Source organism: Parasteatoda tepidariorum, chromosome 6, assembly GCF_982258835.1.
Source record: "Parasteatoda tepidariorum strain Cologne lab strain chromosome 6, Ptep-v5.0, whole genome shotgun sequence".
NCBI classification, from domain to species: Eukaryota; Metazoa; Arthropoda; class Arachnida; order Araneae; family Theridiidae; genus Parasteatoda; species Parasteatoda tepidariorum.
In genome coordinates, this window is record NC_141760.1 from 77487636 (window position 1) to 77504725 (window position 17090).

At 27.6% G+C, this 17090-nt stretch overlaps 1 protein-coding gene across 1 annotated transcript in view; it reads right to left on the reverse strand.

The window, feature by feature from the left end:
* LOC107452480 (lachesin) overlaps window positions 1-17090 on the reverse strand; it is a 180624-nt gene that overhangs the window by 159610 nt on the left and 3924 nt on the right. The gene's annotated exons all lie outside the window — the stretch shown is intronic.

The following is a 17090-nucleotide window of genomic DNA, read 5'->3' on the forward strand; positions in this document are numbered from 1 at the left end:
ACGCATTCAGTTGGATAATTGTTGATTTCCTGATTTAAAACTATTATAAAAAACAGATGCTTATTAAGCTTTATATTTAAAAATATTTTTTTTGAAACGCGCTTAAAATACATCTAAAAAAAACTAAAATGTTTATAAGAAGCTGTTGAAAGCTGTTACGATTTTGCTTGAAAATAATTGTATTTATACCTTATTTTTATGAAACTTCTTTAAATTAATTTTCTTATTGAATGCTTCAGAAGTTTCATTAGAAGTTGTTTTAGAGACTCAAATACCTCTACATAAAACAATAAAAGTGCACTGATTTAATTCCAAGCAAATGTAGCAAAAATTACGATTTAACTCACTAGAACGAGTACAACAATACATTTTAGATTCTTCTAACAGTCGTTATTTTCTTTAACCTTTCTAGCAAATTTAACTAAATTATTTCCGTTTATAAAATAACTGAAATAAAATATTCCTGAAACGAACATTTAAATAACAGTAACAACACTTATTCAAAATAATCTTGTTGTGTAATGAATTAAATTTATAATGGCTGGTGAGCCACTTCACGTGTAGGTTTTTCTTGCTCTGAAGATCACCGGAGATATTATATTAGAGTAAATTCCAATCAATAACAAAAATATTTGTTACGTTATCGTATTATTAATATTAGTTCCGATTTCATAAATGTTAAACATATTCATCATAACTGAGTGCATATTTTACAATATTTAAATTCTGATTAAAATCAAGTCAAGGCATTGCTTTTATTTCATTCGTTTACATTTGTTAATATTTTCCTCATATTCAAGTATGCATAATTTGTATATATTCAATTATTTCTGAATCAGTAATATTCTAAAAAAAATTATACAGTTTTATCAATATCGGATTTCGATTGTAATAATAAAATTTACAGCTTTCAATTACAATTAACACGTTCGCATGGTTACAAAAAATATTGCTTAGTCAATTAATTTCGATGATATGTGGAAATATTAAATTTGACAATATTTATATAATTTTGAATATTGAATTTGATAATATTTGCTATTATATTGCACTACTATTTACATCAGAGTTCATTATTTTGATCAAATTAAATCCAGTGGTGACAAAATCTCTGATACCCCATGGCTAAGTATTGGCGTTTCGCACTCTCTGCCACAGATCCGAGGTAGTGTCGTCGGAACGGACAAAGTTGACTCTGCCTTTTATCCCTTCAGTGGATCGATAAAATAAGTACTAGACATACTTAAGGGTTAAACACTGGGGCCCTATGTGGGGCTTTTGCCCTATTTGGAATATCACGCGCTGAATTTATTTTGAATGTATGGTGAATATATGGCTGAATATATGGTTTTGGCACACACACGATATATTTTATAAATATTTGTCAATATTGAATATTAAAATGAAAGAAAAGTTGCAGATAGGAATTTGAACCTCGAATATTTCACTAGCAAATGTCAATAAAACTTATTTTTTTCAATAAATTAATGCCAATAAATAAATTTTTACATACGATAATTATTAACTATCTCTCCACCTTGCCCATTAACTCTTGTTGACAGGTTCTTGCAGGGTAAAATAACTTTTTTTTCGAAATAAATTGTGAAAAACTGTTTCCAACCATGTAATTATAATTTTAAGATGCGTCCTTCGATTTTTAAGTAATAAATTTGTTTACATCTCTGCAGTTTTCCAAATTTTATCCTTTGAGTAGTAGCTTTTAATTAAAGTTTAATTACGTAATATGAAAGAATAGTTCGTTATGAAACAATTCACTAAACTAATTACCCATCATTAATTTATAGGCCATCCGTCGCATCCTCACAAATTCAAAAACATTTGTTAAACTTCTTCAAACGCTAGATAAAACTCGAAATAAAAAGAGATTTGATATCCAGTTCCTTTTTTTATTGGTTTAATTTCTTGCACTTCATTCGTCGTTCCTCGAAGTATTTCACACGCATTCAGGGTGAAAAGATTCTTAAATTGAAGCGTGCTGTGTCTTCGGAATTCGATAGCTGCATCTCACTTTTATGACGATGCTTCTGTCCGTCCGGCCTCCTTTTCTTCCAACATCGGACAACTTCCCCACTTCTTAAATAGACTATTGGATAAGCATGGCTTTTTTTTCTTCCTTATTTCGTACCATCAACCCTATTCCAGGATAAATCCGCTTTTTACTTGAAAACCGTTGAAGGGGAATAAAAAGTGGTAAGAAAAAAACGGAAATAAAATAAAAGATTGTGAATAGGGAGAGAAGGAAAATAAATACACGTAATATATCTATAAAAAGAAGGAGGAGAAAAGAGTAGGAGAAAAAGCAGATATCTCCTACTAGGAGTACTCGGGTGCTATTGCAAGATGGGAACATGTGATTGTAGAAGATTCTCCTTGCTGATAGAGGGGAGGAGTTCTGCTGAACCCTGTTCAAACCAGGAATCGAATGAAACCGGCAGACTAAGAAATAAAAAAGTATATATCTTGAGAAGATGGTTGAAGAGAAAAAGATCGGGAAAAAAGCAAGAAAAGGGGTACGGGGATAAGAAAAATGAGGATGGAGAGCGGGATTGAAGAGCGGCGGGACCACGACTCGGGTATATCTCTCTCTGTTACAAGGACTCAATGATTGGTCTCTTTCTCAACTTCTGAACATATAGAAGAGGAAAGTATGGACGAAATAAAAAACGCGTCTTTTTTGAAGATGAGAGGCTATACTTTTTTTTTATTCTAAAAGACAGGAATAGTAAGAACAAGCTCAAGAAAGGAACTTTCATACTTTTATAGCCATATTTATTCGCAGTCGTTCTTATGCCACAATACCCCGTGTTCCTGTTGGGATCTGGGAATGTAACTCGGTATAATTATGGTCTTTCTGAAAGAACTAGTACACAATATTTTGGAAAACTTAAAGATCTATATTTTGAATCGGAAAGTCTGGAAAAGTAGCAGACCAGTAATCATAGGATATTTTCGAATATTTCTTTTGTTTACTTGGAAAAATTTCCTCGATATCTTGCCAAGAGAAAATTAAGTAACTGTCATTATTTATTTTTGAATTCAGAAAAATTTTGCATACATTGTTCAAAATTTTCTGTTACTTAATATATTTTTTATAATTTTTTTTAATTTTTTTAAATTCATAACTGTCACGAACAGCCGATCCAATTTTGAGTTTTCTACAATCAAAGTTTAACTCCATATCCTTGTAATTTTGAACTAAATACCGGAGACGGGGGAATTCCTTGCTCAAGTATAGGTGAAATTTACTTTAGTGGAGGCAGCTCGCATTTACGTTACACAGAGAAGAAAACCTCGAAAGCCCCCATGGTTAGACTAACAATAAGGAAGGGTCGATGGAATAAGAGCAACTAGACGTTGTCTTTGTATTAATCAAATATTCTCTGAATTCACTCTTAGTATAAAGAATATAAATCCCATGAGTAACTACCAGTTTTCTGCACATTGTTTGCTGAATTATTAAGGATGGGGCCTTTTGGAAACCTCTCGTTTTTTTCCCTGCTCCATAATTTAAAAAAAGATATTAATTTACCAAAAGTAATGAGAATTTCTTAATTTCCATTATTTGATGCAACATAAGCGCATTTTCAATCTTCCAAGTGTCAGTCTTTTAGAAACGTAGATGTAGAACCGTATGCCTTGAATGACGGAAAGGGGCTGAGTGACCCCTAAGATATTTTTGTAGGTTTCTCTTAACTCCAGATAGGATCGGATATAAGTTACCCAAAGGTATAAGGTACTATAGTTTTAATAAAAAAAACGAGCGCATTCAAACTAGTCTTCAGTAATTATTTGTAGAATAAATCACAATGGTTTAAAGTCAGTAAAGTAAAAATGACTATCAAATATTTTCGCTTAAATCAAATATTTTCGTTAACCAAACCAAATAAAATACCACAGGATTTTGAAGTTAGAGCCTCTAATATATTTTTTTTATTAAATTAATCATGGTTATATTTTCATATACTAAATGTCTAATTGATGTACTCACAAACAATTTGAGAAGAGTAGCGCTCTCCCCATCAGACTTTTTAGATAAATAGAAATGTGCAGTTTCTCAAGAGCTAAATTACTAAAATATTTTCTGGTGCTTAGACTTGTTCAATTCATTGGCGGCCGTCATTTTTCTTTTGAGTTTAATGTCATTTTTTATTTATTTTCCGTACATAAATCCATTGAGAAAGTGATGTTATATAAAAAAAGGAACACGTAAGAAGTATAAGGATGGAAGGCAAGATTGAAAAACAAGTGACTGTGAACCTGGCATCTCCATCAAAAATATTCTAAATTACTATATTTTTCTCCAGCCTTAAATTTTCTATGTATGATGGACTTTTCATACATCGGTTCAAAGTTTTCAACGTTTGGTTATAATATTGAGCACTGTAACATTCAGCTTGAAATTTACCTAGCAATTAAAAGACCTTTTGGATCAAGTATTGCAAGAACTTGCCTACGTATTAAAGCTAACCAATATTTGTGGTACATTGATAGGGAAACCACAAAACTCTCCAACGTAATAGTAACTTAATAGTAACGATAGGTTTCAGGAAACGGTCGTAAAAGTGCCTATTTTGCCCAATACACATATTTCATTAGAGCTGACATATAGTTTAAAATAAACTAACTATCTACAGTTACCTTAAAAATATCCTGGTTCTGCCATCTGGTGTGTGAAAGTAGAAATAAAATGTTTTCCGGGCAAAAGAAATGAATTAGTTTTATTCCTATTGGCACGCTTCTGCTGAACACTCCAGCCCGGAAATTTCACGGGAGCGAGAAATAGAGGGCGAAACCTCACCCCATCATTTTCACGGGGGCTAGAAGGAAGGGGTTAATCTATTAGCAAGTTCAGTCTAGCCCATGATCTGCCTACCACTAGGAATATTTTGTATTGACACTCACGTCAGTACAACAAGAAAGCAGTATAAGAATTGCTCAGCCACCGTTTGATCTGAACCTGGGTTTTTAATTGGAAGTGTCGCTTTTTCTTGAATAATTCAGGCAAAATTACCATTATTTATCTAATTTATAAATCATATCTCGGATCTATTTTTATTTTCAGATCTGTATTATTTTCAGATATAATTTTGCTTCGTTATTAAAAGGTAAAATAATAAAAAAAAATAGTTACAAACAAAGCAAGTCCTGTTAAGTAACACGTGTCAAATTTTAATTTAATAAAGAGACCCCAAATTCCTATTGAACTAACAATTTAAAAATACTGCATCTGTGGTAAGCGCTTCAGTATACAAATGTTAAAATCGGTAAAAAAAATTTTTAAGCTAAACGTATTTAAGATTGCGTCGTATAACGCTATATCCTTGAGAATCATGCATTTCAGAGTTCGGATATCGATATATGGAGTAATTTAATAAAAACAAATACTATATTAATACTCTCTCTAACGGAAGAGATCAAAATCGCAAGGGGCATCGGATTAAATTGTAAGGGATCGGATCGGATTGATCCTTCTCAAAAAATTATTATGCAAATTTAGAAAAGTTTAGATTATACGATACTTCTCAATAAAGTTTTTAGAGGTTTAAGGAACCTACAATAAATTATAAATAGAAAATTGCGTTTTTGAACACCCTGTATTAAAATCTAAGGAAACTAATTAGCAATTAGTAACAATTATTTCAGTTATTATGTGCGATTATCGCACAAAATTTCAACTATTTATGGATCAATGGGCATTTATATTAAAAAACTAATTTTTTTGTTCTAAGTTTTTTTTGCTCAAAATTTAGTTATATTCAACAAAATTAAGCAAAACTCTTGTAGCAATTAAAAGTTATTAACAAAATTATTGATATTCTTAAGATATGAGCAATTAAAAATAGTTCTTCACATGCATGGAAAAAATAGTACTTTTTTTTCTGCATTTTGCAGAGAATCGTATTTTGCAGCTCATAAAGAATGTCCGATTTTATAATTTTAAAAATTTAAGAAGTTTCAAGCAATTTTCTAAGTAGTTATTTTACTTCTTTAAAAGAAACTAAAGATGATAAGGGATTTTTCGCAACTTTCAATTTGTACTATTAAACAAGATACATTAAAAATGACAACGGCACTGTTTGGGATTATCCTCCTAAAAAGCATTTTTTCTTTCACATGTTTTCATTCCTTATGCAATCATATTTCAGTATAAAAACATTTATTACAAGGTATTATCATTTTTTATTTAATTTTGTCTTATGATACAAAAAAGATGTGTCGAAAACCCCTTATTATTTTTTTCTTTTTAAAAGTAAAAAATAAAAAAAAACTGCTTAGAAAATTGCCTGAAACTTTTGAAATTTTTACGATATACAAATCGAATTTTTTTTCATTAGATGCCAAACACGATTCACTACAAAATTAAGAGAAAATATATATATATATATATATATATATATATATATATATATATATATATATATATATATATATATATATATATATATATATATATATATATATATATATATATATATTCTCTTTTCAATATTACGATATTCTCTTAAGCAATAAACCACTGTAAAACAGTTTTTTTCCTAATTTCTTCTTTATTTTCTCCATGTAATAATGGTTTTCAAATAGTGCACAAAATCTTATTTCATCAACTTTTGTTATTTTTTCATTTTATGATTACGCCATTTTTCCATTTTCCAAATCTTAAATATTTTAAGAAAAGAAAAACCTTTTCTGCACAACTACGCAATAAAAGAGTTAATTTTATGTAGTTTTCTCTTTCTTACATTTTACTGAACAATGCGATAACATTCAAAACTATTAATAAACACGTGCATGTGATAAAAATTCTAAATATTTAATTTAATTTCATTACACTATTTAATTACTCGAAGATAAATCTTATAGTACGAAATATCTTAACAAAGTATACTCTGCAGGATTCAATGTTCAATCCTATTACTCAGAAGTGTTTTCAAAATCAATTCAGGTAGTAGCCTTTTAATTGCGATATTATTGAATACCTTTGACTACATTATATCATAAATAATGTACTTATAACTCATAGAATTTACAAATACGGTGCTAGCACTTCAATCAGAATAGTAATTTAGCCAGGGTTAAAGAGCTTCCACCTGGGCTTTGAGTGCAGCTCAGAGCAATTTAGAGGAATTTAATGTGGGAGCTAAGTTAAATCTTCCGAAGGCGCCTTTAGTTAATCTGTAGGGAATAGATGCTTAGGCGCGATTCAACAGTGCCTTTCTGGTAAGGGTATTCTCGCTTAGCCTTATGCCTAGAACCAAGCAATTACAGTTTAAGTAAGTTAGTGGTAAGGTGTACAGAGTTATGTGAGTTTATCTTAAGTTAATTCGTGAGATTTACTCGCATGTAAGCATATAATGTTAATTATATAAATTAAAACTATTTTAAACATTATCTCATCGCTTCATCGCTTTAAAAATTTTGTCAAAATATTTATGAAACCTATTAAGAACGATATCGTCAAGGTTAAAAAACCATTCTAGGCTCACCAAAGTCTGATCAGAAACCAATGTCTGAATACCATTCCTGATATATTGATAGTTTATTTTTGATTTATTTATATTTAGGTAAATTTTTACGATTGTTGATGTTTTATTTATTATTTATAAGTTATCTATTAAAAGATAGTTAATTTAAACAATTAATCTTAACTATCACTAATTTATAAACAATCATTTTTTTTTTAAATAAAAATTATAGGTCTTTTTAATATTTCAAAATTCAGCTCTTTCATTTAGTGCGATTTGTATAGTATAAACTAAACCTTTAAAAATTAATTGAGAACTTAATTTTTGCACTCATTAAACAAATTAATAACAATGTATGAATTAATATTTTGTTTACGTTTTTAACTGTAAAAAATAATAATTAAAAAAAATAATTAAAAAGTTCCAGATTAAATATGCTTTAGCCATATATTATTAAACAGAAATAATAATATTATATTAAATGTATACTAAATATCGATAATAAATTATATATTAAACTAATTAAAAACGATTTATAAATTAATTATTTAATCAACAAGTATTGCTTAACATCTAAATTCATTCATGCTAACATGTTTAATAAGGATATTCAAGGACCCTAATAACAAAAGTAGATTAAAAATGTAAAAATCTCTCCCTAAGATGAGAAATATAAAAAAAACTGGAAGTGAATATCTTTAGTCCTGCAAGTTATGAAAATAACTTCGTTTTTCGGTTTTTCAGAATTATATTTTCGACTAGGTCGATTATTATATATATATATATATATATATATATATATATATATATATATATATATATATATATATATATATATATATATATATATATATATATATATATATATATATATATATAAATAAGAAGTTGGATAAAAAAAATTGAAGTGCACTGATTTTTTTTTCTTTAGAATTTCGCAAAAGTTATTTTGCAAGATGATATGCATTATCCAGAAATCTTTACTCTTTTGCATTTCTGAAATGTTAAAAATTGCATAAAAAATTAGATTAAAATGTTTTTTATAACTAGTTTAATTCATTAATTTTTCTGAAAGCGTGTATAAATTATATTATTTTATTGGAAAAATAAAAGTTTTCCTGTAAAATAAATATTGTTTTTTTTTTTTATTTTCCTTCGTTTTGATACTCCTTTAAAAATAAAGGTATGACAAATAAAAGAAAATTTTATAATATTTTATGACTTCCGAATGTTTCATAACGTCTCTGTATAGCGTCTATATTTTATATTTTCTACATTGCAAAAAAATTATTCACTTGCATTTCGATTAAAAGTCCAAGAATTATTTTGAAAAAAAAATTTCAAAAGAGAGATAAGATCTGATTAAGGCCTTTAATTAATAATAATTTATTAATAGATTATTAATAACAAAATTTTAAATATTTCATTCTCAATTTTATGCAAACTTTATTTAAAATATAATATTTTCCCGTGCAAAAGTTATTTAACGCTTTTCAAAAAGCATATTTCTTTTGACACGCAAACTTTAGAATAATGATTCTTTTTCGTGATATTTTTTATTAAATCTTTCAAAATCCAAAACATTAAAGAACGTGCTCAGAGAAAATTTAAAAACAAACTACTGAAAATGGCATTTTAATTGCATTCTGATTGTATTTTTAGTAACAAGTAATAAGTTAAAGAGCTTTCGACATTATTTATCAAGAACGGTTTGTTATATATAGAAAAAAATATATATTTTAATGTGGTCCACACAGGTGGTTTAAATAAATACATTGCCTTTTGAGTAAAAAAAAATACTTTAGTCACAGGATGAAAAATGCTGACAGATATTAAACGAAATCATAATGGCTTGATAAAAAAAGAAATTGGACGATCAAAATAATAAAAAAGTACTAATCTTCATGTTTAAATTAGGTTTATTTACGCTTTTTTCATACATCATATTATATTTTAACTTAATTTTACATTAATTTCACTTCTTATTCATTTATTTCATATTCATTCCATCTCAAACTAATTTCATTTCATATGTACTTAATGTCATATTTATATCATTTCCTTTTCAGATTAATTTCGTTACATTTCGTTTTATTAATTTTTTTTTCTTTTTCAGTTGGATAATTGAAGTTAGTCTTCGATGACAGTACTTCAATTCAAGTTATAAAAGAACCGAAGAATAAAATAATATGACAAAAATAATTTCCTTTCAGATAGTTGAATTCTGCTTCAGAAATTAAGGTTTATTTCTCACTAAACTTTAAAATTAGTTTTCGGGTTCGTCAACAGATGACACTGCTGACTGATGGCTGATCTCATATCTCATCACGACATTAATGACTTAAATTAAAATGACTTTATGACATTAAAATGTCTTTTATGACTTTAATTAAAATATATATTTTATAAAAATATATTGATCAATTGATATTGAAATACAATTACAGTGTTAACAAAATACATTTTATTTAGCATTCACTAAATTCTTCGTCTTAAGTTTAAGGAGGTACTGATGAATTTGATTTATCAAAACGGATAAAAAGATAAATTGTCAGAATTCCAAGTAAATTTGTTTTATCTAATCTTAGAAGTATTTATAAAACAAGCTTCTTATCTCTACAACATTCTTGAAATTCTCAACTTCATTATCCGAACTGAATAAGGCAGAGAAACAGTATGGAAGTTATTGAAAATAGAGATCAGAACAACTTTTCTTAATAAAAAATACTCACTGTTCGATTTTTGATAAAATAGCATAATTTATTAAACTTAATAAATCGTAGTGACAGTTCTCATATAAAATTTAAAGCTATCGATTTATTTATTTTATTAGAAAAATAAATTAATTAATTTATAAATTAGAAAACAAATCAATAGATAAGTTAAAAAAATAATGTCTTATTAGTTTTTATTATAGGTATCAGTTTGTTTCTTTTTTTATTATTATTTGAAAAATTATTAAATGTAAGGCATGCTTAAAAATAAGCAAATAAGTGTAGTGACCAATATAGAATCAATACATTTAAAAAAAGTTTTAAAAAATCTGTAGATTTTAGCTCTTAGTTATCATATCAAAATTATAGTTATCAATTAAATTATTTATTTTATCCATCTAAATATCTCTTAAAATTGGTTAAAAAAAAAGTATTTTTGTGATACTTTTTTTATTAATCATCATATTATCAATGAAATATTTAAACTATTTTAGTGCTAAAATGTTGCAATAAAAAAATTTGGTTTTCTAATTAAACAAACTCTTAAACAAAATTGAAAAAATGTAATACACATTTTAATAATTGTAACAAAGTTTACGAAACAATAAATGTTTTGAGAAATATTCTTATTAATATCAAATAACTTTTTTTTTATTAATTCTATTTGTATACGGTTTCGTTTGTGATACCGACTTTCCTTTCCATTGCAAATAATCTCATGCAATGCTGAACATAAAACAAAACATTAACATTTATGAGTTATGCAATATTAATGTACAAAGCGTTTCAGACAGTCACAAAATTGTTGTTTCATTTAACAGTTGCTAATTATTAATTTCACAGCAGCTCCTGCCAATTTCCTTTAAATAACTTTTCACTATGAAAATATACGTATTTCAAACGCACTTTAGTCACTTTACTGTGACACATGGATCGAACAATCGTGATGTCATCTATTTATTAGATATAAAACTCTTAGATCAGAAGGAAAATCTTTAAATTGGTAAATATACAAAAATACCAATGTTAAATATCGAATTCTAGCATATATTACATTAATGAGGTGTGCGAAATTCGAGAATCAAATTCTTTACAGTTGTATTTAACTTCACTGTGCAGTTTGGAACAAGGTAAAGAATTTTTTAAAATCCTTTAAAAGGCTTAATTTAAAATTATATTTTATTTATTTTCTAATGGCAGTTACACGTATTACATCTGAAACTAAATTAAGATATTCCAAATAAAACCTCCCAATTTGTTTTATATATTAACGAAATTATTATTTTTTGTAATATAATGCCGCAGAAACATTTTTAAATGCATTAACGTCACAATATGCGACTATACAAATAAGCAACTTTCTGAAAAATAAATGAGATTTTGAGTTGTTTCAGTTATTGCTAAACTAATATTTGTAAAAAATAAATGCGAATAAAATATATTAATAGTTAGGAGGCATTAGCATTGTTATAAAATTCTTAGTTATGCGTATGGTTTTTAATTAAACATATAAAAAAATTAGAAATCGAGCATAAAAGACTTTAAGTGTAAGTAAAAATTACTCCCCACATGTAAATAAAAAATACGTAAATTAGTTTGAAATTCTACCAAATCTTCTGCGTACTTAGTAAAAAAGGAATTAGAAATAATTAATGAAGCATTCTCTTTTAACCAAAGTTACAAGTTGCTTATTCCGAATTAGAAAATCGATTTACCATAAAAAAAAATAATGGAAGCAAGTAGAACTAAAAATAAGATGGAAATAAATAATAGATAAAACAAGAAGGAAACATTTCCCACGAAACGTAATTTTTATTTTTTATTCAACTTAATTTCATTAGTTTTCCTCTTTTAAGGACTAAATACTTTATTTGGTATAAAACTTTTGAACTGGAAAATTTATATTCTAATTTATGAATTCAAATGAGTCTGGGGTTAGTGCAAAAGAAAGAGCCAATCGAACGATAAAATAAGTATTATAAATATAACTAGTACGTAGTATAAATAGCATATAAGTATAAATTCATGCATATCAAAAATGGAACTAAAAAAGGAATTTAAATATTAGCTATTGAAACACGGGCAATTGACTAGAATGTGAGGAATCGTAAACGGAAATTGCACATATTAGAAAGTAAGTCATCAAAACTGCAAATAAAGATAAGTCCATCAAGTAAGCCTCATTCGTAGTTGGGTCAGCTTAACAACATAGGTCAAGGATTCAACGTGGTTTTAACAGTTTGCAATTTTTTTAAACTTTATAGGAGGCCAGTGTTGCTGCCATTAAGACGAAAGCAAATGCAAAATGTATTTTTTATGTCTTAGAAAGTTGCAGCTCTAGGCTAAAGGAGTAAATAAGGGGGTCAGGAAAAACCAAGACGTTTTCTGAAATACCTTGACATGGAACCCTGCAAACCTCTAAAACCATTTTTGTGAAACTATATCAATAAATGTTAAATAAAACAATAAATTTAGCGAGTTTCCTTTTCTATATGTTATATTTGTGGTAAGACACTATATCTGACAGAATTATTGAAACAATTTCGACAGTACTTTTTATAAAGAAAATTATTGCTTAATAGTACTAGTGCTTTTCACTCACTTTCACTGATTTTTCATGTTTAATACCATATTTGCTACCATTTTGTAGATACTGCCATATTTTGATGTTACTTCCATTAAAACATAAAAACTTGCAAATGTAATTTTATGTCTTGTTGCTCTTATGCTGGGCTTATGAAGTAAAGGCAGCTTAGGTAACAGATCCAACTAAATTTTCCTGAAATTAAATGAAATAACCAGATGATTGGGAACCCAACTGAACGTCAAAACCTTTCTTGGGAAGCTGATTCAATATATGCGGAATAAAACTTTGAAATGGATGAATTTTGTTTCCAATATGTTCCATATTTTGCAAAACACTCCAATTGACAGAATTGCAGCTTACTCACTTATTTTTATACAGAAAAAGAGATTGATACTTTTGAAATAATTCTGCAATTGACTCGTGTTTTGCATAATTTAACACAACGATTGAAATTGAATAATAAATATTGCCTCTCTTATCTAAATATCAATGCGAGTTACATACGCAGTCGCAATGATAAAAATTGCAGTTTCTGTACATAAAACCATTAAAACTGTCTAACTATTAGACCGACCGTCTTTAGATAACTTTTAAGCGTATCAGATTATAAAATCTATATCAGAAACTTTGCCTCATTTGTCTGAAAAGCATTGTGTAATGTTCACTCTGAATTCTTCTTCTTCCAGAAACCTTCTGACTAATTCGTAAAATTATTTCCACCTGGAATGAGGAGGATGCCGACCGGCCTGTGTAGGGCGCAGGGAACTGTCCTTGCATCAGAAAGGTCCTGGGTTCGAATCCCAGGCAAGGCATGGATGTTTCTTTCTCTCTCTGTGTTCTATATCCTTTCTCCTTTGTGTGTGAATGTGACCCGCCCTATAAACGGGTTGTGGTTGTGTGAATGGCGTAGCAGAAGTCGAATTCCTGGCCATATATGGCGCCACTGAACAGGAACAATCGCATCCCCACTGCCTAAAAAAACAGGCATACGACAAAAAAAATGAGGAGGGTGGTTTACAGGATTTTTTGGATTTCTAAGTGTTAGCGACTTTTGAGCCATATTTAAATTACTAATACCAGCGGGGATAATATCTATTTTATGTCTTTTTTTATTTAACTCGGACCAGAACGGCAATATTTAGACTCGGACATTAGATATCGAATCAAACGCGTGTTAATGAAATTATAATAGGACAAATGTGAGATACCTTTAAGGAAACCGATTAATGTAATAATACAAGGAAGTTTTCTTTTATTTTGTTACAAATCCTTTATATCATTAATACCAAGACAGCTGTTAAATATTAAAAATGGATTATTTATTAATAAAATGTAGATTAAAAATGCATTTACTCATTTTCGTGTTTTTGTTTGTTCAGACCCAATTTTGATTTAGTTTAGTATGCTTTGTATTAGAAACTTGTAAGCATATCTTAAGCAGAACATATTTTTAAATAATGGAAAATTTAATGACTATCAAAAGCAGCTTAAGTTATTTAATAATTCTGCAAATTATTTTATAGATAATTTGCAGATTTCATTATCAGATTAGTTCATAATTGTAACCCTTTCTATTTCTTAATTTGATTGCAGAAACATATTCCATGTTCATCCCTCAAATTATTTGTTAATATTTAGTATTCGCTTCTTCCAAAATGAGGGAAGTAATAAATTAATTCTTCATTGCTAATTATTAAATTTTCTTTTCTCCTTCAATTACCATGAAACAACCAATATTTTATTTTTCTTCTTTTACATTCTCCAAGAGTTTCAGATGCTTCCTATTTTGATCCTGCTTTAAATTTGTACTAGCAAAATGAATATATTATTTATTTCAGTAGCTAACAAGTAACGTAAATATGGTTTTCAGTTTAAAGTTATAAATTTTTGTAAAATTTGAAACTTTTGATTATTTTTCTTATTTTTATATTACAATAATTCCCCGCTGGTCAATATTGTTTTTTTCCTATTACTTTTGAAGTTAGAACAAATTTTTAACACTTTCGACAAAATGCCTTCCCTTTAATAAAGTTTCAGTTAAATATAAGGAATCAAATTGTTGTAATTAAGAAGCTGTTTGACATATTTGGACCAAATGTTGTAGTTTGAAATTTAAAATGCTTAAATAATATAAATATGTATATTCTTTAAAACTATTTTTTATATTAAATAAATTAATTAAAATCATAAAATAATTGATCGAAAATCTTTTGCATAAGACCAAATTTTATATTGGAGTCGATAAGTTTCCTGATTTTCTTAAATAGTTCCTGAGATATAGTGCTATACCCAAAAATTAAAAAATAATAGTAAGGACTCCAACATTTCGCCTGCTTTCTTGTCTTAGCTATCAAGGCCATATATTTTAGCTTACGGCTAATCCTTTTGTTTTGATGATCAAGGCAGTTTGTATCCCTTATTCATGAAAATTTATGATTCGTGAACGTTTTTTGAGAGAATATGTGTTCTTCTTCAAGAATTCATAGCATAAAATATAGTAAACAAATTATTTAGATTTTCAAAGGTTAAAAAATCTAACTATTCAGATTGGCGCCTAGCTCTTGAAAATCCATCCTTGGGTTAAAAATTATTCAAGGTGTTCACATTTAATAATTTCACTGTAAAAAGTGCAAAATAAAAAATGGACCACCTTGAATAACATTTGATCTAATGATCGGATCTTCACCTTCTAAAACTCAATCTAAATAGCTCGAGATGTGGACTTCAAATAAACTAAATAATGAGTTCAGCAATAGCATGTACCTTAAAATATGAAATCAGACACAAAAACGTACTTTCTCAGAATAAACGTACCTTTATTTCGTCAGAATCGGATTGTTTGAGCCCAATATATAAGGGGTAGTAGCAATGTGGGAAATATAGTTCCAATAATTTGGTTAAGAAAGTGTTCCAAAGTTTAATAAAATTACTTTTTGCACTTATTACATTTTCTTATTACTTAATTAGTTTTTGACCCATTTACTTTTAGTGTATTTCACTGTGACTCGAAAACTTTTAAAGAGAATTAAAACATTTTTGTATATAATTACATAATTCGTTTGTCCAAAGGTAATGCAGACAAAAAATAACTTTTAGTAAATCTTTATTATAGTTTTATTTTTTTTTAAATAATGTTTACAATTTCTTTTATAACGCACAATTTCTGCAATATCTTTCAATTATACAATTTCTTTCATCATTTCGAAGAATATATTTTTATGTGGAAAAATAAGAAAAATTATCGAAATCGGTTGAATAGATTCTGAGGAATCAACTTTTAAATATCTGTTGATGCTTCTTAGAATTATATTTCTCTAGAACTTTTCAACCAATTTTGTACAAATTTCGTATTTTGCCATGCAAATTTATCTTACTTAAAATGATGCAAAAAATTATTTACCTTATAATTCAAATTTTTCTCGACCATTATTAAATATAATAATAACAAATAATAAATATTTAGTAAAAGTTATTTTTTGCGTGGAATTATCTTAAAATATACGAACTTTTTATTTTGGTACAATTTTGTTTTTCAATTCCCTTTAAAAAAAATTTAAGATATAGCGAATACGCAAAAAGTAAAATTATCATTAAAGGGTCCAAACTTTAGTATATCTTCTGACCAAACTATTAGGACCATATTTCCTAGGTTGGGACTACTCTTTTTTTTTTTGTTTTTTTTTTTGTCAGAAATCCGAATATGCTGAAAAAATATCATGTTTAATAAGAGAAATTACGTTTTTCTGTCTGATTTCGTAGTTAGAAATATCGTCTGCCCTTATTAATTAGCATATTTAAGGTCAACCCCTCGTACTATTAAGATTGAGCCCCAGAACGTTACAAAATAGAAAAGTAAATTCAACCGAATAAATAGTTTTTAAGCCATGTTCTATGCTCTCATGAAAAAATTACTAAATTTTACCACATTTATCAAATTACAACATATATTATAAAACCATACTTTATTGTTAATTTTCCCAAAATCATTACCAAAGAGCTTCAGTAAAAACTACTGATCTTATTGATGTTCCTATAGAGCCCGAAATATGGTAAATTTTACCATAATTAGTATTTTCGTCCATACTTTTTTTTTTCTCGGGATAGAATTGGTAAAAATAATTATTTCTGTAAATGTTTCTTTATGCTTTTTACTTAAGTGAGGACTCTTATAGACATTTTTTCATGGATAGTCCCCTACTGTAATTGTAAAAAATATAGAAATTAATAATTAGAAAAACATTTGAATATGTTTATTTATAGTCTCGGTAACACGTGCTAATTGAGAACAAAAACAATATGTGTTAG